The sequence below is a fragment of the Hemiscyllium ocellatum genome, chromosome 10 (genome assembly GCF_020745735.1).
Source record: "Hemiscyllium ocellatum isolate sHemOce1 chromosome 10, sHemOce1.pat.X.cur, whole genome shotgun sequence".
Taxonomy (NCBI): Eukaryota; Metazoa; Chordata; class Chondrichthyes; order Orectolobiformes; family Hemiscylliidae; genus Hemiscyllium; species Hemiscyllium ocellatum.
In genome coordinates this window covers 15,883,501-15,907,011 of record NC_083410.1, presented here as the reverse complement: position 1 = coordinate 15,907,011, position 23,511 = coordinate 15,883,501, and the positions used below count along the sequence as shown (strand labels likewise).

The following is a 23,511-nucleotide window of genomic DNA, read 5'->3' as shown; positions in this document are numbered from 1 at the left end:
ACAGCAGAAATTATTTTGTTGCTTTTTGAAGAAGGCATGGTTGGTTTTCAGGAGAATGATTTCCCAAGGATCGAACTGCATTGGGCTGAAGTGTTTGGACTTGTTACAGGCAGTGATGGTGAGACCATAATGAAAGAATGTCAGCCCAACTCAGAGCTTGGATCCACATAGACCACAGACTGCACAGAGTTGTGCAATACTTGACATTAAATCTCACTTGGGGAAGTCACATTGATAACTGGTGAGGGAAGTGGAAAAATCGTACTGATGTGGTAGGAAGTACTTTTCTGAGTTTATGAATTAGACCCAAAGGGATAAGATTTACCCCATAAACGCGAGCAGAATTGGAACCACATTAATAAAAAAAACAGATTTATGTGGCTTTTTACACACACACTCAAACAAAGGAATGACTTGGCTGCTTCAGTCAGGGAGAAAGTGAGGATTGCAGATGCTGGAGATCAGGACTGAAAATGTGTTGCTGGAAAAGCGCAGCAGGTCAGGCAGCATCCAAGGAGCAGGAGAGTCGACGTTTCGGACATGAGCCCTTCTTCATGCCCGAAACGTCGACTCTCCTGCTCCTTGGGTGCTGCCTAACCTGCTGCACTTTTCCAGCAACACATTTTCAGCTTAGTCAGGGAGTGAACAGAGTCAAAGTTAGCTCTCTCCATCGCTCTCTTTTCATGTTTGTTAGGTGAAGCTTGCTATTGGAAACTAAATTTTTGTGATGTATCAGCATCAAACATTACCAAATCACATGCAATGTAAGGTCACAATAGTCAAAAAAACAATTTGCCAGCATGAACCATTTGTCTGCTGCGACAATGGCCTACCAATCCACAGCCTCACTACTTCCTATTTTTAACTGAAGCTTCTAGTAATTGTAAATTTTTGAACACACACCTTGTGAGTCTATAAGGACTTTATTGGCTACTGAATCAAATAGAAACTACTTTCCATTAGCTTTTCCTGCTTGCTAATCCAGTGGCTTTTCTAGTCTTCAGACAGGCATAGTGGACAGTGAGGCAGTTTATCTCAGAGGACAACAGGACCTTGATCAGATGAGCCAATGGACCAAGGGGTGGCAGATGGAGTTTAGTTATTGATAAAGATGGGATGTTGCATTTTGCTAAGGTAAATCAGGGTAGGATTTACACAGGTAATGGTAGGGCCCTGGGGAGTGTTGCTAAACAATGGGACTTAGGTGTGCAGGTGCACAGTTCCTTGAAAGTGGAGTGGCAAGTAGACAGGGTGGTAAAGAAGGCATTTAGTACGCTTGGTCAGTACATTGAGAATAGGAGTTGGGACGTCATGTTGCAGCCGAACAGGACATTGGCAAGGTCAACTTGAAAATACTGCGTTCAATTCTGGTCTCCCTGCCATAACAAAAATGTTGTTAAACTTGAGAAGGTTCAGAAAAGACCTACAAGGATGTTGCTGGGTTTGGAGAGTTTGAGCGATGGAAGAGGCTGAATAAGCCGAGGTTATTTTTACTGAAGTGTCAGAGGCTGAGGACTGACCTGATAGAAGTATATAAAATCATGAAAGGCATGGATAGAGTGAAGAGACAAGGTCTTTTTCCCAGAGTAGGGGAGTCCAAAACTAGAGAAGATACTTTTCAGGTGAAAGGGAAGATTCAAAGAGACCGAACGGGCAACTTCTTAACACAGAGACTGGTGCATGTATGGAATGAGCTGCCAGAGGAAGTGAATTACAGCATTTAATGGGTATATGAATAGGAAAGGTTTACAGAGATATGGGCCAAAAACTGGCAAATGGGACTTGATCAGTTTAGGATATCTAGTCTGCACGAACGAGTTGGACTTAAGGGTCTGTTTCTGTGCTGTATAACTCTATCACTCTATTTGGATCCACAGTTCTCAGTTAACTTAATGTTTCCTTCAGTAAAGCTAGTTTCACATATGTCTTAGATTAAATCGGGAAAGACATCCGATAACAATCCCCTTGCTCATAAAGGAGAAGTACGAGGGATACACTAATGATGAATAGTTGGTATCAGTCCAGAAACAAATTGTTCTCAGTCTGTTGGTGAAGTATTAGATGAAGAGATTCCAGATTACTGACAAGCATAGTATCATTGTTTTTGGTGGGGAGGGGAACAGTGAGGTTTTGGAGAGTGAGAGTGAGCTCGTTAATTCAAAATGGTATGATGGACTGTTGTAATATTTATTACTTTTAGATTACTTACAGTGCGGAAACAGGACCTTTGGCCCAACAAGTCCACACCGACCCGCCGAAGCGCAACCCACCCATACCCCTACATTTACCCCTTACCTAACACTACGGGCAATTTAGCGTGGCCAATTCACCTGACCCGCACATCTTTGGACTGGTTATCGGATTGTTATCGGATGTCTTTCCCAATTTAATCTAAGACACATGTGAAACTAGCTTGATGTTACTGCCTACTCCCAGCTTAAGTCATTAGGAGTACCCTGGTATTGTCCAGAGGGAAAGTCTCTCATTCTAAACTCAACGTCAGTTTTGCTGTCTAACCCTGAAAGCAGCGAAGTTATCTTTTCATAGCAACTAGGACCTCGCAAAGCACTCAGCAGCCAATAATATGACTATTGTCTAAAGGCAAATGTATTTGTCAGTTTTTGGACAGTGAGGTTCCACAAACAGAAAGTGATCCATTAATCGAATTTAGAAAGGGATCAATGCTGATGAGGACACCAGGACTTTTCTCCTGTCATGATTCAAAAGGTATTTGTGGGATTATTGTCTTCAATGTGAACAGTCAGATGGGATCTCAGATTACCTGAAAGGTGGCAACTCAATAGTTATCCCTGAGGACCACATCACTAAAGCTCAGAATACTTAGTCATTTCTTCTGTTGCTAATACTGGGATCTTGCAAATTGGCCGCTGTGTTTCCTTTGTTACAATGGAGGTGACACTTTGGGTAGGAACATGTACTTGGCTTAAAGCATTTTGAAACGTTCTTGGGCTATGAAAGGCACTTTTTTTCTGCGTTGTAGGATGTGGGCCTTGCTGGCTGGACTGCCATTTGTTGCCTGTCCCTAATTACCCCTCGAGAAGGTGCAGGTGAGCTGTTTTCTTGACCTGCTGCAGCCCTTGGATTGTCAGAATACTCCCAGTGCTGTTAAAGAGAGAGAGAGAGAGAGAGAGAAAGAATGTCCCACAATTTTGATCCAATTTTTCCCCTTATGGGAGACTCCAGGCCGAGAAGGCATCATCTCAGAATAAGAGATCGCCTGTTAATGACAGAGATGAGGAGAAACTTCTTCTCTCAGAGGGTCATGAATCTGTGAATTTGTTACTGCAGAGGGCTGTGAAGGCTGGGTCATTAAATACGTTTCAGGATGACATAGATTTTTAATCAGGAGGGGAATCAAGAATTATGGGAAAAGGGCAGGAAAATGGAGTTGAAAACCATCAGAGCAGCTGTGAGTTTATTGAATAGCGGAGCCGACTTGATGGGCTGAATGGCCTACTTATGCTCCTCCATCCTGTGGTTGTAAATTGGGATACTTACACTTAAAACCTGGACTTGGATGTGAATCTAGAACCTTGTGATTTGGAGGTGACTCACTGCCAACTCTACCACAGCTGATGGTATCTACTGCTGCCAGTGGTGGAGGCTGGTGGAGGTGCCAGTCAAGTAAGTTACATTGTCCCAGATGATGGTAAGCTCCTTGAGTGTTGTTGGAGCAACATAATTTCTGTCCTGAATCAAAGCACCATTTATTTAAAAGTGAGAAGGGATGACTATGGCCTGTAAAAATGCTCATCCCTTCTGCAGTGTGGACTTGCCTTTGACTGTATTCCCTCAGTACACAAATGCCTATCATCCAATAGACCATCACTAGACTGTGGCTTCATATTTCACTTCTTTGTGCTGTCAATTATTTTGTGTTTGAGAGCAATCACCTGTTGGTTGATGGACTGATAAGTCTATTAACACATTCTGAGTCGGTTGTTGCATGGCTTCAGGCACTAAATAGGTAATGAATGTGGTCGGATACAGGGAAACACAAATACACAGGTCCTGTTGGGTCACTTGGCTGCCTGCAGCTCCAAGAGTAAGAATCTAAATGTGAGTGCAAAGTTTCTCGCACTTTCAAAAGGAATTCAGAGCTGAAAAGCAGGGAAGAGGCACCACTGAATTAAATCATTCTGTACTAAATTGAATCTTCCAACAGTGCTTTCTCATCATGAAACATGCCAATCAGCATCACCCACGCCCTCCGCAACACAAGCTATCTGCTCTCTTTCTTTTCCATCAGTTACCTCAAAGCAACTTTATCTTATTAAATATATTGCAGTGGTGATGATTGACAGCATCAATATGAGTTTAATGCTGGGTGCATTGCAAGAAGTTTTCTGGCCATTTCAAACTGCTAAAGTCATTTGTTGTCAATACAATTATGAATCAATTGTGGCACACTTTTGTGTCCGCGGTCCTGTGTTGTTTTTCCAACAAGAATGAAAATTCCCTTCGTTCAATTGCTGAATCCACATGACCTCACCCAGACCAGTTCCAGTCAGGACAGGATCAGTAGGATGCTGAAAATAAAATAAAGAATTGCAGATGCTGGAAATCTGAAACGAAAACAGAAATTACTGCAGAAAATCAACATGCAGCATCTGTGGAAAGAAAGCAGAGTTATGTTTGGAGTCCAGTGACTCTTCCACAGAAGAGAGCAATTTCTATTCTTGTTTCAGTCAGATGATGACCTCACAGACATGGCGAAGCTGAAGTCCTGTCACCACATTGAGGATCCCTTCCATTGTAATGTGTGATGCTATCACTGTGCTAAATGGGACAGACTTCAAACACATCAAGCAACTCAAGACTGGGCATCCATGAGGTGCTGTGGGCCATTTGCAGCAGAATTACATTCAGTCACATTATACATATTCCTAGCCTGGGGTGTACCAATGCAAACACGACAGGAGACAGAAGACTGCAGGTGGGCATGCTGATGACAGCACGAGGCATATCAAAGAATGAGGTGACCCTCGGTGAACCTCCAAAACAGGTCTATTTGCTTGCCAAATGACATAACGGGCGGCACGGTGGCACAGTGGTTAGCACTGCTGCCTCACAGTGCCTGAGACCCGAGTTCAATTCCCGACTCAGGCGACTGACTGTGTGGAGTTTGCACGTTCTCCCCGTGTCTGCGTGGGTTTCCTCCGGGTGCTCCGGTTTCCTCCCACAGTCCAAAGATGTGCAGGTCAGGTGAATTGGCCATGCTAAATTGCCCGTAGTGTTAGGTTAGGGGTAAATGTATGGGTGGGTGGCGCTTCGGCAGGTAGGTGTGGACTTGTTTCCACACTGTAAGTAATCTAATCTAATCTATAACCAGCATGCAGTAGACAGAGCTACATCACACACTGTTCTGACTTGGAACAATATTCCTTCACTGTCACTGGGTAAAATTCCCAAGAGAAGCAGGCCATTCAGCCCATCAAGACCACACTGACCCTCTGAAGAGCATCCCGCCCAGACCCAGGCTGCTAAACTATCCCTGTAACCCTGCATTTCCCATGGCTAACCCACCTAGCCACGATGGGGCAATTTAGCATAGCCAATCCACCTAACCTGCACATCTTTGGACTATGGGAGGAAACTGGAGCACCCAGAGGAAACCCACGCAGACACAGGAACAATGTGCAAACTCCGTATAGACAGTTGTCCAAGGGTGGAATTGAACACAAGTCCCTGGCGCTATGAGGCAGCAGTGCTAACCACTGAGCCACCATGCCACCCACAGAGTTCCTTTCCTAACAGCACTGTGGGTCTACTGACATTCCACAGATTGGAAACATTCAAGAAGGCAGCTCACTGCTGCCTCCTGTAGGTCTATAAAAAGGGACTTACAAAGTAGCTACCTGATAGATTTCTTTCAATTGTCCTCATCAGCCATTTTAAACATGAGAGCAAGAAAGTTAGACGGCTGCAGGCTCTCCTACAATGAAAATAAAAATGAATAAAATGCCATTCAATACTTGGAGGCCATTTTTGGGGGGAATGGGGTTGTTAATCCACTTTGGAGCTTTGCTTGCAGGTGCCCCTTTCTGTCAGCTCTTGGAGCAGTTCCTGCGTACCTCAATCTTACAAAGGGCTCCAACATTTTCAGAACATAACAACACAAGAGAAAATGTAGGCCATTTGGTTCCTGAAGCTTTCCATGCCATTCAACAGGATCACAGTTGATCTGCCTCAGGCCTCAGTTCCTCTTTCAAGCCAGCTCCTCATAACCCTCGATTCTCCAATATTTCAAAAGATCTATCAACCTCCCGTTTAAATTCTTTTAGTGATCTCTCTGGGATAGAGAATTCCAGCCATCCACTACCCTCTAGGCAAAACAATTCCTTTGCATTTCATTTTTTAAATGAGTGTCCTCTTGTTCTGTAACCATGCCTCCTGGTTCAAGATTTATCCACTTTTGGAAACATTTTCTCAACGTCCACCCGATCAAGCCCCTTCAGAATCTTGTATGTTTGAATTAGATCAGCCCTCATTTTTCTCGACCCCAATGAATAAACGCGTAACCTGTTTAGCTATACTTGATAAGTTAACCCCTTCATTCTAGAAATCAGTCTGGTGAATCTCTTTTGAATTGTCTCCAGTGCCAGTCTATCCTTTCTTTGCTCTGGGGACCGAACCTCCCTGCAGACCTGCAGATGTGGGCTCACCCACACACTGTACAGTTGTATCTTAAACTCCAACTCCCTAGCAAAAAAAAATCAATTTGCCTTCTGAATTACTTGCTGTACCTGCCTGCTAACTTCTTGTGTTTCAAGCTCAAGATGTGCTGCATTTTAGTGGTTTCTTTTTCCTTTTAATTCATAGTCTAGATTTTGATCTTTCCTACCAACTTAAGTGAAAGGAATGCAAGTTCAGCAGAGAAGGAAGGACCAGTTGTGACGATACTATGGTTTTAAAAGTTGAATATTGTCCTGGCTTTCTTTATGAAGAAAGGTTGTTACAGAGAGTGGCATGGTGGCTCAGTGGTTAGCACTGCTGTCTCACAGCCTCAGTGAATGTCTGGAGTTTGCACATTCCCCCCCCCCCCCGCACCGTGTCTGCGTGGGTTTTCTCCCACAGTCCAAAGATATGCAGATCAGGTGGATTGGCCATGCTAAATTGCCCATAGTGGGAAGTGGGTCAGTGTGGACTTGTTGGGCCAAATGGCCAGTTTCCACACTATAGGGAATCTAATCAAGAGGTGCTAGGTGGCCTGCTCCAATAAAATAAAAGCTTGGGTGGCTTTTTTGAAAAGTTGAAACAATAGAAGCAGCCTGAATGGGTGGGGTCAAGCTCTCTCAGAGCCAGGATTTTTACTTTTAGTTTTTCAGAAGCAGTTGCTGGAATTTGAAGCTGGGTTTGGAAGCTGCAGTACATCTCTCCCTGCTACTCTGTCTCTCAGAGTTTTCTCTTGATGTTTTTCTTCCCTGACTGGAGAATTGCCTGTGAGACTATCCGTTTTACTGAACTTGCCTTTTGCCAATGGAGTGTTTATGGGATATTACTATATTGCGACAGTTATTGTTTAGTAGTCATAGAGTCATAGAGATGTACAGCATGGAAACAGACCCTTCGGTCCAACCCGTCCATGCCAACCAGATGTGCCAACCCAATCTAGTCCCACCTGCCAGCACCCGGCACATATCCCTCCAAACCCTTCCTATTCATATACCTGTCCAAATCCCTTTTAAACATTGCAATTGTACCAGCCTCCACCACTTCCTCTGGCAGCTCATTCCATACACCCTCTGCGTGAAAACGTTGCCCCTGAGGTCTCTTTTATGTCTTTCCCCTCCCACCCTAAACATATGCCCTCTAGTTCTGGACTCCCCCACCCCAGGGAAAAGACTTTGTCTATTTACCCTATCCATGCCCCTCATGATTTGAGAAACCTCTATAAGGCCACCCCTCAGCCTCCAATGCTCCAGGGAAAACAGCCCCAGCCTGTTCAGCCTCACCCTATAGCTCAAATCCTACAACCTTGGCAACATCCTTGTAAATCTTTTCTGAACCCTTTCAAGTTTCGCAACATCTTTCCGATAGGAAGGAGACCAGAATTGTATGCATTATTCCAACAGTTGCCTAACCAATGTCCTGTACAGCCGCAACATGACCTCCTAACTCCTATGCCCAATACTCTGACCAATAAAGGAAAGCATACAAAAGCCTTCATCACTATCTTGTCTACCTGCAACTCCACTTTCAAGGAACTATGAACCTGCGTCCAAGGTCTCTTTGTTCAGCAACACTCCCTAGGACCTTTAGTAGAGTTGTTATTCCAATTTCTTCTTTCTTTTGTTGTATTTTAGCTATAGTGTATGAATAAAGTATGTTTTACTTCAAGACTGGTCATTTGACCAATCGAATTGCATGTGGAATGCAATACCTGGCCCTTGTCTTTAAAATAAGAAAATGTTGGCGTCCAGACTATCTCCTTAATATATTTTCAGGAGGTTTGCTCTAGTCCACAACACAGTGCATGAGTATACCAGGAGAATATTACAAAGAGAGACTTAGATATGAGGGACAGAATTAAGATCTCAGGATGTCCTATTTCACTTTGAAGCCAATGGAAGATTTTGTGAATTATAATCACCATTCTATTGGAAACTGCCAATCTGTGAGACTCCTTAAAGAGTGAAGAAAGAAATGAGCAACTTTTGATGGTTGAGGTTGGGGAAGTACTTACCTGCTGGAATAGAATCCCCACAGTGTGGAAACAGGCCATTCAGCCCAACAAGTCAACATTAACCCTCTGAAGAGTACCCAGACCCATTCCCCTGCATTTATCCCTGACTAATGCACCCAACCTACACATCCCTGAACACTATAGGCAATTTAGCCCGGCCATTTCACCTAACCTGCGCATCTTTGGATTGTGGGAGGAAACTGGAGCACTCGGAGGAAACCCACGCAGACACGGGGAGAATGTGCAAACTCCACACAGACAGTTGCCCGAGGCTGGAATCAAACCCAGGCCCCTGGCGCTCTGAGGCAGCAGTGGCGTTCTTTGAAACATTGCCCAGGGTCTTTTACTTGACCTGCATGGGCAGTGGGACCTCCAGTGAATGTCTCATCTGAGAAGTGACATCTCTGACAATGCTGCAGTTGTGCAAAGCTCCCATTCATCCCTTTTGCCTCCCTTGTGGGATAATGCTCACAGTTCTGGAAATGACTTCTTAAATTATGAAGTTATAATTGACTTTTGCAACAATATGATGTGATCTGATTAGGACCGAAGTCAATGCACGGCTGAAAGAGAAAGATAACTGATTTATAGAGCAAAAAAAAAATTGGTTTTCAAATGTCGAACTTGGTAATTACTGTCTTGCAACATCCCTGAGGGGGAAGTCCAGGAACTGGACCTGGAATTTTGCCAAAAGCGATTGTAATAATTAATCAGACTTTGAAAGAATAGGGAATGAAGATGCCTATGCACACAGAATTCAAAGAACCATGTGTGTTTATTTTTAATAATTGAAAGTGCAACTTTTTGCTTTAGCTTACTATTCTTCAATGATTTCCTGCTTTTCTTTTGTGAGGTTACAGGTTCACAGTTGCCTTCAGGTAAGTGACCAAGGTAATGAGCGTTGACAGTCAATTCACCGTCAGTGGTCACATTGCTGACTTCAGACTTATGCTGTTTTCACTTAGCGTCCTTACACCCTGACTTCCATTAGGGACTGCAGGATAGTCACCAGGAGCCGGAATCCCAAACCAATTAGTTGTTGCTTTGTGCAATGGCAAATTGAAAATGGCAACTAGAGGGGAGGGAACCTGTGGAAGGGGAGATGGGAGCAGTAATAGGCCCCTCGAGCCTGCTCTGCTATTAAATAAAGTCACGACAGATCTAAACTTGGCCTCACTTCCCTGCCTAATGCCCACAACCCCTGATTTCACTATAGTTCAAGCACCTGTTTATCTCAGTCTTGAATGATCCCTGTTCCCCATGGTAGAGAGCTCCAAAGATTCACAATTCTGTGAGGAAAGAAATTCTCCCTCATTTCTGTTTTGAGCGAGAGGCCCTTTATTCTGAAACTGTACTCCCCGCCCCAACTGCTTTAGATTCTCCCGCGAGGGGAGACATCCTTTCAGCATCATCCCTGTCAATATATATTTCAATAAGATCACCTCTCATTCTTCTAAACTCAAATGAGTGTCAAGCCCAACATAGAGTCATAGAGCACGGAAACAGAAACTTCGGTCCAACCTGTCCATGCCAATCATAGTCCTAAACTAAACTAGTCCCACCTACCTGCTCCTGGCCCATATCCCTCCAAACCTTTTTTATTTCCATACTTATCCAAATGTCTTTTAATCATTGTACCCACATCCGCTACTCCCTCAGGATGTTCATCCCATACGCAAACCACCCTCGATGTAAAAGATTTGCCACTCATGACTTTTTAAGTCTCTCTCCCCTCACCTTAAAATGTGCCCCTTCGTCATGAAATTCCCCCACCCTGGAGAAAAGACAATTCTCATTAAACCTATCTGTACCTCTCATTATTTTATAAACTTCTATAAGGTCGCCACTCAACCTCCTAGGCTCCAGAAAAAAAAGTCCCAATCTATCCAGCCTTTCAATCTTTCAATCTAACTCAAACCTTGCATACCCAGCTAACATCCTGGTAAATCTCTTCAGAACCTTCTCCAGCTTAATAATATCCTTCATATAATAGGGCAACCAGAACTAGACACAAAACTCCTGTAGAGGACTCCGCAACATCCTGTACAACCTCCAACATGACTTCCCAACTCCTGCATGCTCCACCATTCTTCATTCAACAACTGCTTCATCCTCACACCAACCGGTGAGGTCCCTCCTTGTCTTATCAAGCCTTAGCTCATCTCTGTAAACTGAAAGAAAAGGAATCATTGGATTGAATGAACATCTTACATTTATGTAGTGCCTTACACAACCTGCGGAAGTCACACAGCATGTTACAGGATCATAGAATTATTGCATTAAAATGAGGCCATGAGACCTATTGTGTCACCACTAGTTCTGCAGATTAGTTGTTCATTTAATTCCATTCTCTTGCCGTACAGTGAACGAAATATTTTTTTCAGTGTATGACTGAGGTCATGTAGAAAACAAGGTAACCAACACCCACACAGCAATCTCCCATGAACAGCAATGTGATATTGTTTCTAGGATGATTTTCAGGGCTAACTGATGGCCATCCTGCAGAGATTGGTGGAGGAGGGAGGGAGGAACTTAGAAACAGATGGATTATATTTTTATCTCCGTGGGGATGAATTTATTTTCTCTTTCTACAGCCGATGTGATGCTCCCAGGCGCTCTATCATTCTTTCATTCAGCTTTGTTTCACTACAGGCAAGCACCATCAGAAATAGTCTGATGCTGTATTTGGGCTCTATCTGCAGCCCATTTAGTTTTTTAGAGTGCTCATTTCCCACATTACTGCAGCAATGTGTGACAGTGTGGTTAATGGCTGGCCAGTCACTCATTTTCTCAATAACGCTTGAGAATCCATTGCTTAATGTAATCCCATCCCTCAGTATTTTCCTACATTCATTGTGATGCTCAAAGAATCTAGAACATGAGGGTATAGTCATCGGAGAAAGGTTGATTGTCTTGGACTGAATTGTGGACTTATTATTTCACTCAAGTGGTTGTGAATCATTGGAATTGTCTTATCCCAGAGAGCTATTGATGCTCTGATGTTGAGTATAAACATACAAAGTTATGATAGGAATTGGTAAGGTAGAAGTAGGGAGGTTGTCTCCACTGGTGGGTGAAACTACAATGAAGGGGCATAGCCTCAAACTAAAGGAAAGCAGATTTAGGACTGAGTTGAGGAGGAACTTCTTTACCCAGAGGGTTGTGAATCTGTGGAATTCCCTGCTCTGAAGCAGTTGAGGCTACCTCACTGAATGTTCTTAAGGCAAAGAAGGTTGAGTTTTGAACAGTAAAGAAATTAAGGGCGATGATGAGCTGGTGGGTAAGTGGAGCTGATTCCGCAAAAGGAAAACCATGGGACAGTAGGCTCGATGGGCCAGATGGCCTACTCTTGCTTCTATTTCTTACGTTCTCCTGAATACATTTAAGGCTGGATAGATAGATTTAGGTCTCTGGGGGAGTCAAGGGTTATAAGGATTGGAGTTGATGCCCAAGAGTAGACACCATCATATTGAAAGGCAGAACCTCTTTTTGTTTTGCTCCATCATGTGCCCTCTGTCCCCATGCAGAACCAGTAGGCGTGTTGTAATTGGATGTCCAGTGGGCATTCAGCAAGGTACCTCACAACTGATTAAGTCATAAAATAAGAGCCTACAGTGTTATGGGTAGTATATTGACATGGATAGACAATTGCTAATACAGAAACGGCATTCTTTTTCAAGTTGGAAACCTGTGATCAGTGAGGTTCCAGTGGGATCTGTGCTGGGACTGCTACTGTTTACAATAAATATTAATGACTTGGATGAACAAAGTGAATGTACTGTAGCAAAGTTTGCAAATGACATAAAACTAGGTGAAAGGGCAGGTTCTGAATAGGATGCAAAGAGTTTACAGAGATATTGATAGGTTAAGTAAATGGTCAAACCTTGGCAAGTGGAATATACAGTTGGAAAATGTGAAGTTGTTGATTTTGGAAAGCAGGAGGGACAAATAATATTCTATAAGTGAAGAACAGCTGTAGAAAGCTGCAACACAAAGGGACATGGGGGGACTTGTGCACAAAACACAGAAAGCTAACATACAGGTGCAACAGGTAATCAAGAACCCTAAAGGAACATTGGTCCTTATTTCAAGGAGGTTGGAGTATAAGAGTAGGGAAGTCTTACTGCAACTGTACGAGTTGCTGGTTCAGACCACATCTGGAGTACAGTGAGCAGCTTTGTCCCTGACTAAAGGAAAGATTGGAGGCAGATCAGAGAAGACACACTAGGACGATCCCTGCTATGGAGGGATTGTCTTATGAAAAAAGGTTAAACTGGTTGGGACTGTACTCACTGGAGTTTAAAAGAACAAGAGGTGATCACCGTAAATAAGAGTTCTAGTTTTCCTGATCCTTCCACCAGTGAGATCTACTCTGTCCAGGTTCCTCATGATTTTGAACACCTTGTTGTATAAATAGTTCTGAAGAGCTTAATGGTCATGTTACATTGGCATCACCCATTCTGCTGATGTCACACATAGTCTGGAAGCAAGAAGCTCCTCATTAGCTTTTGGAGAGAGCAGCAGTATCTGTGCTAGATCTTTAAGATCCCATTAATGAAGCCTGACCAAACTAAACTTAGTCTACCTAAGGGAAAAACAATGACTGCAGATGCTGGAAACCGGATTCTGGATTAGTGGTGCTCGAAGAGCACAGCAGTTCAGGCAGCATCCAAGGAGCAGCGAAATCGATGTTTCAGGCAAAAGCCAAAGGGCTTTTGCCCGAAACGTCGATTACGTTGCTCTTTAGTTTACCTAATGCAATGATGCAATGAACCATCTTTGATAACAAAGATCCTTCTGTAGATATTATATGGTAGTGTATCCTCTACCATTGTTCACTTGATAGGCTCACGTCATAGCAAAGACAATGGAAGATTGGTGGTGGTTTGACCACCTCAAACAGCCCTTGTCCAGTACTATATACTGGTAGAGGTGGCAATTCCCAACATGATACCAGGAGCAGTCATATGGAAAATACCTCATATTTCTAACAAATCCCTTCTCAGTCTCATGTTCAGCACCAGTTTCTCCAATCCTTTCAGGTTCCTTGTGCCTGCAGTCAATCCTATGAATTTTTACACCTGGTCTAATGGCTTTCTTAAATGCAGTGTCCAGAATTGCAGCTATTTGCATTGTCAGGAGCACTGTCCTTGCTTTGAAACATTGACCCAGATTTCATTGGGAGAAAGTGAGGTCTGCAGATGCTGGAGATCAGAGCTGAAAATGTGTTGCTGGAAAAGCGCAGCAGGTCAGGCAGCATCCAAGGAGCAGGAGAATCGACGTTTCGGGCATAAGCCCTTCTTCGGGAAAGGGCTTATGCCCAAAACGTCGATTCTCCTGCTTCTTGGATGCTGCCTGACCTGCTGCGCTTTTCCAGCAACACACGTTTCAGCCAGATTTCATTGGAGCAGGCCATTCTGATAGCAGCACCCTTGTGCTCATGTGTAATTACTCCTGGAAGAATGACCTGATAATGATGCAGTGAGGGCAACCGGCCATCTTAGCGAAAAACAGGCCCAGCAGATTATCACCTTAATCAAAGAGAGCTAAAGATAGAGAAAGGAACAAAGCAGCATTGACCTGGAATGTTACTGTAAGCACTGGCCTGTTACCTTGGAGCTTTTTACGTGCACTCATTAGGACAAATACAAGAGTACCAAATTTCACATCATCCATAGGGGAAGTGGGGACCTGATTGATTGGCACATTGACTCAGTTTGAACAAGTTGTTGCTGTGGAGAAAGCAACAGGTGTCTTTGGGCACCCTTTCCCCTGTGGTATAAATTGTTGTGGCCATTTGAAATTTTGCATTCTAGCATTTGACCTGAACAATGCAAGATGAAACGCTTCAGCAACACATGAAAGATAGGAGTAACAGGGAAATTAATGTCAATGACTGTCATGGAGTTATAGAATGATGTGTTCTATAGAATTAAGGTAAGATAGAGTTAAAACAAAGAAGGAAATTTTAAAGAAAGAGAGGAATGGGTTGAGAGAGAACATAAAGAGTCAAAAAACATTAAGACATTTTTATTTTAATCACTGGAAAGAATTTGTTTTATGTCCAGAATAAAATTCATCAGTTTGAGTTGTTCTCTTTCTTGCTCAGAGAAATTGGTGGACGTTGTGTTACCAGTAATTGTCAAAGCAGAGATTGATAAATTCCTGATCTCTCAAGGAATTAAGGTCCAAGGGAAGAGTGCGGGTAAGTGGAGTTGAAATGCCCATCAGCCATGATTGAATGGCGGAGTGGACTCGATGGGCCGAATGGCCTTCCTTCCACTCCTATGTCTTATTGTCTTATAATGCCATTGGAAGAGTGCTTACAGTGTTAAATATAAGGCCTAATTCTATGTGCCAAGGTGAATGGGGAATTAATATGCAAATCTATTCAAGTCTTTAAAAAGTAACAATGGGATTGAAGTGAGCTGCCGGTTGGGCTGGGAGAGCTGAATTGCAACCAGAAACAGTTGTTTACTCAGTCAAAGATTTGAGAAAAATAATTGTGTTAACGAAGCATGCGGTAATTAATGTACAAATTGACTAGCAAGTTCTGGAGGATCCTACTCCACTGTGCACATTGTAAACCAGTTGCCGATTCCAGGGATCTGGGAAGGATCCACTGAAGAGCTCGCAGATCTCCCGGTCTCCTAGCCAAAAAGATCCCACTAATGATAGATGACGATTAACACTTGTGCTGCCAGCTAATGATCATCTACAACAATAAGGCAGCACAATGGCTCAGTGGTTAGCACTGCTGCCTCTCAGCACCAAGGACCCTGGTTCGATTCCACCCACAGGCTGAGTGGAGTTTGCACATTCTCCCCATTTCTGCGTGGGTTTCTTCTGGGTGCTCTGGTTCACTCCCACAGTCCACAGATTTGTTGGATTGGCCATGCTAAATTGCCCATAGTGTCCAGGGATTTGCAGGCTAGGTGGATTTTCCATGGGAAGTAAAGGGTTACCAGGATAGTGTGGAGTGCTGTTTGGAGGGTGGTGTGGGCTGAACGGCCTGCTTCCACCCTGTAGGGATTCTATGATTCTATAAACATGGGAGAATCTAACCAAGTCATTATGTCAATATGGTATTACCAGAGCTGAAATCTCCACTATCAGCATCCTGGCGGGTTACTGTTGACCAGAAGCTGAACTGGACTCACTATGTAAAACTGTGGATACAAGAGCAGTCAGAGGCTCGGAATTCTGCAGTGGGTAACTCACCCCCTGCCTCCCTGCTGTCCACCATCTGAAAGGCAGAAGTCAGGAGAGGGATGGCATCCTCTTCACCTGCCTGGATCGGTGTACCTCCAACTAAATGCAAGGAGTGTGTTTGATCAGCAACTGATCCACCATTTCAAACGTTCACTCCCTCCATCACCGCAGCACATTGGCAGCAGTGTTTCCAATCAACAACTCTCCAAGGCTCCTTAAACAGCACCCTCCAAGCACAAGCCATTTACTCTCTGGAAGAACAAGGGCTAGCGGAATATTACCACTTGCCAGTTCCCCACTGAGCTACAAACCATGCTGAGTTAGAACAATATCACTGTTCATTAACTGTCATTGGGTAAACATCCTGAAACTCCTTCCTTAAAACCCACTGAGAGTGTACCTACTGCCACCCACGGCAATAGTTCAAGAAGACAGCTCTCCAGGGCAATTAGGGTGGGCAATAAATGCTGGTCTAAAAAGTGATACCCACATCCTGCAAACACATTTTAAAAATGTGAGCATCACCAAGCAATAGATTGACTAGTTATTCATCTCACCTGCAGTTTCTGGAATTTTCCTCTGTACAAAATGTGCATAAATCAGTGCCCTCCAGAGACATCCATTCAATGTGATGTACTTTGAGATGTTTGATGAGGTGCATATCTCACACATATCTTCCTCTCTCTATCTCAACAAAGATATTTTTCTCTTTCCCAAACACTGAAGTAAAATTCTTTAATCATAGCTGGGTAATTGTCAAACTGGAACGTTTGTAGGAAATAAGATACTTTGAATTCCTATAATGGTCTTTTGAGCTGCCACACTGCAGTGTCTCAGTAGTTACCTGCACAGAATGGGAACTCCAATGTCCTTGTATTTTTTTTGCATCTAATTGCCCCTGTCCTGTTTAATGATTTACAGCATCTGCCTCCAGTTGCTGGAGATCCAAAAACGTCAAATGCTTCAGAACTCGGTCTTACCTGGAGCTGATTAAAAAGGGATTTGTGTCCCAGGTTTAACACTGGGAATGGTGGCCTGTGTCATGGATTTGTTGAAATTGATCTCTTGGACCTGAAGCACTGTTTTTCCCCATGACAGGTTCCTTTACATTTGAGATGATCCACATTTGCACAGATTGTTTGGCGTGCCAATGTGGGAGAGCAGGAGAAGTGGGAGAGGTGGCCTTGTGTTATCATACCAGCTTGAAAATTAGTGTTTGCAATGCTCTGTAAAGATGTGAGTGTTTTAGGTCATTAAGAAACAAATTGTTCATTTTGTTTTAAGCCGCTTTCAAATGGGATTGGCTTTTAGTTTAAATCCCATTCAGCTCCAAACTAGTCCAGGGGTTTTGGAGCTCCTCACCAGACTGATGTTCCAGTGCGATACTGAGGGAGCACTGCACTGTCAGTAGTGTCATCCTTCAGATGAGATATCAAACTGAGGCCCCATCACTGATCTCTCAGGAGGCCAGAGAGAATCTCAATGGCACTATTTCGAGGTGATTAGATTAGACTTACAGTGTGGAAACAGGCCCTTCGGCCCAACAAGTCCACACCGACCCGCCGAAGCGCAACCCACCCATAGCCCTACATTTACCCCTTACCTAACACTACGGGCAATTTAGCATGGCCAATTCACCTGACCCGCACATCTTTGGACTGTGGGAGGAAACCGGAGCACCCGGAGGAAACCCACGCAGACACAGGGAGAACGTGCAAACTCCACACAGTCAGTCGCCCAAGGCTGGAATTGAACCCGGGTCTCAGGCGCTGTGAGGCAGCAGTGCTAACCACTGTGCCACCGTGCCGCCGTGCCGTGAGGATAGGTTCATGCCACACAAACTTTAGGCAATGGCCTTCTCCAAAAAGAGACAATTTAACCACCACCCCTTGACATTCAACATTGTCACCATCACTGAATCCTGGCTATCAACGTCCTGGGCGCTACCGTTGACCAGAAGCTCAATTGGACTCACCACATGAACACAGTGGCTACAAGGGCAGGTCAGAGGCTAGGAACACTGCAGCAAGTAACTCACCTCCTGACTGAGCTCCAGCCCACTCTCCCCCAGGACATTCAGAATCACATACTTCGAGTGATTATGAGGTGAGACCCTCACCAGATTTCTCTTTTCACTGGTTTAGTCCTTCTCCAGAAGCCAGTAAAACTGGTAAATGGAACATACTGGTCTGACTCATCTTGTATGGTTCAGAATGGAGGTCCAGAATGGCCAATGCACTCATTTCCTTCTATGACTAGGTTTAACTGGTCTTCTGTGAGTTGTCATACCTGGGATCTTCCTGCTTTCCACATGATCCGTCAGTACCTAAGCCAGAACAGTGATGAAGTGAATGTACCTTGTCACCACTTCAAGCAAAGATTGAGGGGGGGTGTCATGTGGTGCGGTTGGTCACATGTCTGCCTCAGTCCCAGATGCTCAGGGTTCAAGGCCTACACCCGGTCTTGATGACCATGAAAGTTGCATTTGTAGGCAATCCAACAGATTGATTGTCAGCCTGTGAATCCTTCAGTAGGCCCGATGACAGGCAATGGGAGTGGGAGAGCCTTCAATTTAGCCTGGGCTGTTGCAGAATGGCACTCGTCCAGCTGTAGCCACTGCTGAGAGGCTAGCAATCTACCCTAGGACCAGTGAACAACAGAAAAAAGTTGGAAACATGTGCATCATCAGAAACCCCCACTTCTCCAGGCACAGGAAGACTTCTAGATCTCAATGATTTGATTTTGGTCAAGATAAGCTCACAATCTAAAGATGTGCAGGTGAGGTGAATTGGCCATGCTAAATTACCCACATTGTTCAGGGATGCATAGGTTAGGTGTATTAGTCAGGGATAAACGTAGGATAATAGGGGAGGGGAGGTCAGTGTGGACCTGTTGGGCCAAAGGGCCTGTTTCCACACTGTAGGGATTCTGTTCTATTTTTATTTAAATTTAGACAGTTTGAAGGCAGAGGTGTGGAGCAGTATATTGAAGCTAATAGATTAACTTGTGAATGCACCCATGATACGCAGCTCAGAAGTGGGAATATTTACCTTATTTCTTTGCGCCCTTGCCCCATTTATTTGCATCTCTTGCTGCTTGCAACCAATGCTCAAAAATATTTTTTTTTGCCAGATCTCCCCAGTATATAGAACAGAATTTGAGGACTCCGGAAACATGATTGGATTGACCAGCGTTCTGGTGGTCAGAAATCTTTCTCCCCTCATGATGCAGAAACAAGCTGAATTGAATGGCCTTGACGTTTAGTTTGCATTCCTAAAATCGCACTGCAAAGGAGGTCTTGACAGCCACAGCTGTTATATCTAACCATTGCAGGTCTCCAGACACCAGGAATAGGCACTGTAAATATTTTCAAGAAACTAATCTCTCTCCTGGAACGACCTCCTCCACCCAACCACTGCCCACTTGATTTATTTTTCTGTTTGTTACGGAGGGGAATGCACACAAAGGAATCTGTTTGCCAGATCAGACCCGGCGAATATCTGGCTTCCGACACAGCTATTATGGTTTGACTCCTCTTTGTCAGGACTCCCTCATCACCCTCCAGTTTAAAGAGGCAATTGCCTTTACAAAGACAGTGTTTAGACTCAGAAGTGGGAGAAGAAGCTGAATCTGAAGGGAACGCAGAACATCCCACTGCACTATTTCAAGGAAAATAGGGAGCTTTGCCCAACATCTGGTCATTAGCATCATGTAGTTTGTAGGATCTATGAGGAATTTGCTTTTTGTTATCCATTCACGGGATAAAGGCATCACTGGCTAGGCTGACATTTAATGCCCACCCCTAACTGTACAGAGACTGTTCAGATCAACTCGGTGAAAGTGAGGTCTGCAGATGCTGGAGATCAGAGCCAAGATTGGAGTGGTGCTGGAAAAGCACAGCAGGTCAGGCAGCATCTGAGGAACAGGAAAATTGACGTTTCAGGCCAAAGCTCATGCTTTTGCCCGAAACGTTGATTTTCCTGTTCCTCGGATGCTGCCTGACCTGCTGTGCTTTTCCAGCACCACTCCAATCAGGGACTGTTAAGAGTCAACCATATTGCTGTGGTTTGGAGTCACAAATAGGCCAGACCAGGTCAGGTTAGCAGGTTCCTTCCCTCAAGGGCATTAGTAAACCAGACGGGCTTTTCCAAAAATTGGCAATGGGTGCGTGGTCATTATAAGGCTCTTAATTTTCTGAATTCAAATTCCACCATCTGTCTTGGCAGGATTTGAACCTGCCATCTTTGGCACCTTAAAGAAATGGCCACCATGGCTTTCTGTCAGTTTGTGATAAAAACATTCTTGCTGGATGACATGCTCCTTTGGAATCCTGGTCATGAAACCTTGTTTAGCGATGACCCCCATGCACTCATTTCTTCATGGAGAATGAGTCCCCTTTAACTTAAGCCAAGTACTGCACCTCCTCTGCCATTTTGATCAGATGGCTTCGATTTGGGAGTAAGCACCCACTCATGCCAATTGCCTGACATAAGAAAAGGATGTAAATGTGTCAGTATAGGATTTGTCAGCTCCTCCTTCAATCTGTCTCACCTCTGACCTTCCAGGCAGGGAGCTCTGAGCATTCTCAAAGGCCTGTATAATGGACGTCTGCCCATTAACGTGCTCTCCTCCATTGGTAGCCCCGGTCAGGATGTGGCCTGTGGTAGAGACCATTTGGCCCTCATCCTCCAATTACAAGTGTACCCCACCCCGTCGCCTGCCCAGTGTTCCTTTCTGAGCCTTACTGTGTTGAGAAGATGGGTACGGTTCTTCCTTATCTACCCAGGCAGCCACCTGTAATCCTTGGCCCTTAAACGCTCAATGACTGGCCTTAGATTTGATGTTAAATTTGACACCTGCACCCCTTTGTCACATCAGAGGACTTTGTAACTACTTACCAAGATGTTTATATGCTGTCCCTGTTTCTCTGAGTTCTCATGTCCATCTGTCTGTGTGCTAATTGATGACTGACACTCATACGCATAAACTCATAAGCACATACCTACACATACGTGCGCACATGCACACCCAAGCACACGAACACACATACATACTCACACATGAACACATAAGTACACACGCATATGCATACACACAATACTAATTGGTTGATAAACAGAAGAGGTTGAAATGTTGGTGTGACAGAATCCAGGCATATGCTTTTCTGATTAGTGTTTGCTTTCAACTCTCAAACCATCAAGACACACCCCAGTAATTGCTTGCTGCCCATATTTATATAAGTGAATATCTCATTGTCACCCAATTACCCTCATGCAACATATCCCCATCACCTGTTCTCTGATTCCACTCGGTCTCAGGCATTTCTGCTGGACCCGACTAGATAATAACATTGCTTTCTTATCAGTGTAACTTTGCTTGATAAATACAACAGCCGAGTCTGTTTAAGTTTAATTTTACACTCACGCTTACCTTGGCCAATACACTTGAACATCAAAAGCAGCAACAGCAGCTGTCTAATGAGACATCTTCAAAAGTGGTTGTGAAGGTCAGATATGAAATTTCTGATCAAGGAGAGTCTGGGAGATTTTAAACTCATTTAAACATATGAGCTGAGTTTTATTTTTAGAGCGATATCTTAAGACAGTTTAGCTGTAAGTTAACAGAGCATGGCAGTTGCTCAGCAGACAATAGCAATCAGGCAGAGTTTAGACACACAGTGGATTGTGGATGGTGCTTGGTTAAAAACATACAGTCATGTTGTAGAATGGTTACAGTATAGAAGGAGGCCATTCTCTCCATTGTGACCATGCCAGCTTTATACTACCTGTCCTACTACCCTGTCTCTTTCCTGTAACCCTGCAGTTTCTGCTGCAAGTTATTTCAGTAAATGTAATCAACTTCTTTCTTAATCATTCGGTATATAGGTATTGCTGGCTAGGTCAGCATTGATTGCCATCCCAAATTGTCCAGAGAGCAGTTTAGTGTCAACCACATTGCTGTGAGTTTGGAGTAACACCCAGGTAAGGATGGCAGTTCTCTTCTGGCTGTTCTGAGAAAGGGTCATTGGGCCTGAAATGTTAAACTTTGATTTCTCTTCACTGATGATGCCAGACCTGCTGAGCTTTTCCAGCAACTTCTGTTTTTGTTAAGAATGGCATTTTCCTTCCCTAAAGGGCATTACTAAAGCCAGATGGGTTTTTCTGACAATCGGCAATGGCTTCATGGCCAAACTTAGACCCTTATTTCCAGACCTGTTTGAAATTAAATTCAAATTCCACCATATACCAAGGTGGGATTTGAACCCAGGTCCTTAGTACATTACTTGGGTCTCTGGATTAACAGTCCAGTGAAAAAAGCACTAGGCCATCACCTCCTTCAAATGATTAGCTGAGATACAGAGCATGGAACTTGACAGTAAATAAAGGTAAAAGACAAAAATGAGCTTAATCTTTCAGGCCTGGCTTGCTTGAAAATTCACTTTCTAAAGTGAAGGTTTTGAAATCACAATCTGTAACTGTGATGGCTTCTATAGTTCAATCCTTTGGGGAATGTTCCTGAAGCTGAACTGAGCAGAACAGGCCCTGAGAGTGAGGGAGGGCTGCCTATCTTTGCTTTAGCAGTGGTATTGGTTTTTGGTAAGTTTGGTCCTTTGATTCCTCCCTCTGTCTCCCTGTGAAATGTTCAGGAAACTCTCCTGAGATCTCTGCAATAGACAATAGACAATAGGTGCAGGAGTAGGCCATTCTGCCCTTCGAGCCAGCACCACCATTCATTATGATCATGGCTGATCATCCTCAATCAGTATCCTGTTCCTGCCTTATCCCCATAACCCTTGATTCCACTATCCTTAGGAGCTCTACCCAACTCTTTCTTGAAAGTATCCAGAGACTTGGCCTCCACAGCCTTCTGGGGCAAACCATTCCACACACTCACCACTCTCTGGGTGAAGAAGTTTCTCCTCAACTCTGTTCTAAGTGGCCTACCCCTTATTTTTAAGCTGTGTCCTCTGGTTCAGGACTCACCCATCAGCAGAAACATGCTTCCTGCCTCCAGAGTGTCCAATCCTTTAATAATCTTATATATCTCAATCAGATCCCCTCTCAGCTTCTAAACTCAAGCGTATACAAGCCCAGTCGCTCCAGTCTATCAACGTAACATAATCCCACCATTCCGTGAATTGACCTCATGAACCTACGCTGCACTCCCTCAACAGCCAGAATGTTTTTCCTCAAATTTGGAGACCAAAACTGCGCACAATATTCCAGGTGCGGTCTCACTCACCAGGGCCCTGTACAGCTGCAGAAGGACCTCTTTGCTTCTATACTCAATCCCTCTTGTTATGAAGGCCAGCATGCTATTAGCTTTCTTCACTACCTGCTGTACCTGCATGCTTGCTTTCATTGACTGATGTATAAGAACACCTAGATCTCGTTGTACTGCCCCTTTACCTAACTTGACTCCATTTAGTAATCTGCCTTCCTGTTCTTGCCACCAAAGTGGATAACCACACATTTATCCACATTAAACTGCATCTGCCATGCATCCATCCACTCGCCTAACCTGACCAGGTCACCCTGTAATCTCCTAACATCCTCCTCACATTTCACCCTGCACAACATGGTTACTCAAAG

General features: G+C 44.0%; 1 protein-coding gene across 2 annotated transcripts in view; it reads left to right on the top strand.

The window, feature by feature from the left end:
• Positions 1-23,511, top strand: part of smyd3 (SET and MYND domain containing 3) — a 781,377-nt gene that overhangs the window by 587,399 nt on the left and 170,467 nt on the right. The window lies entirely within an intron of this gene.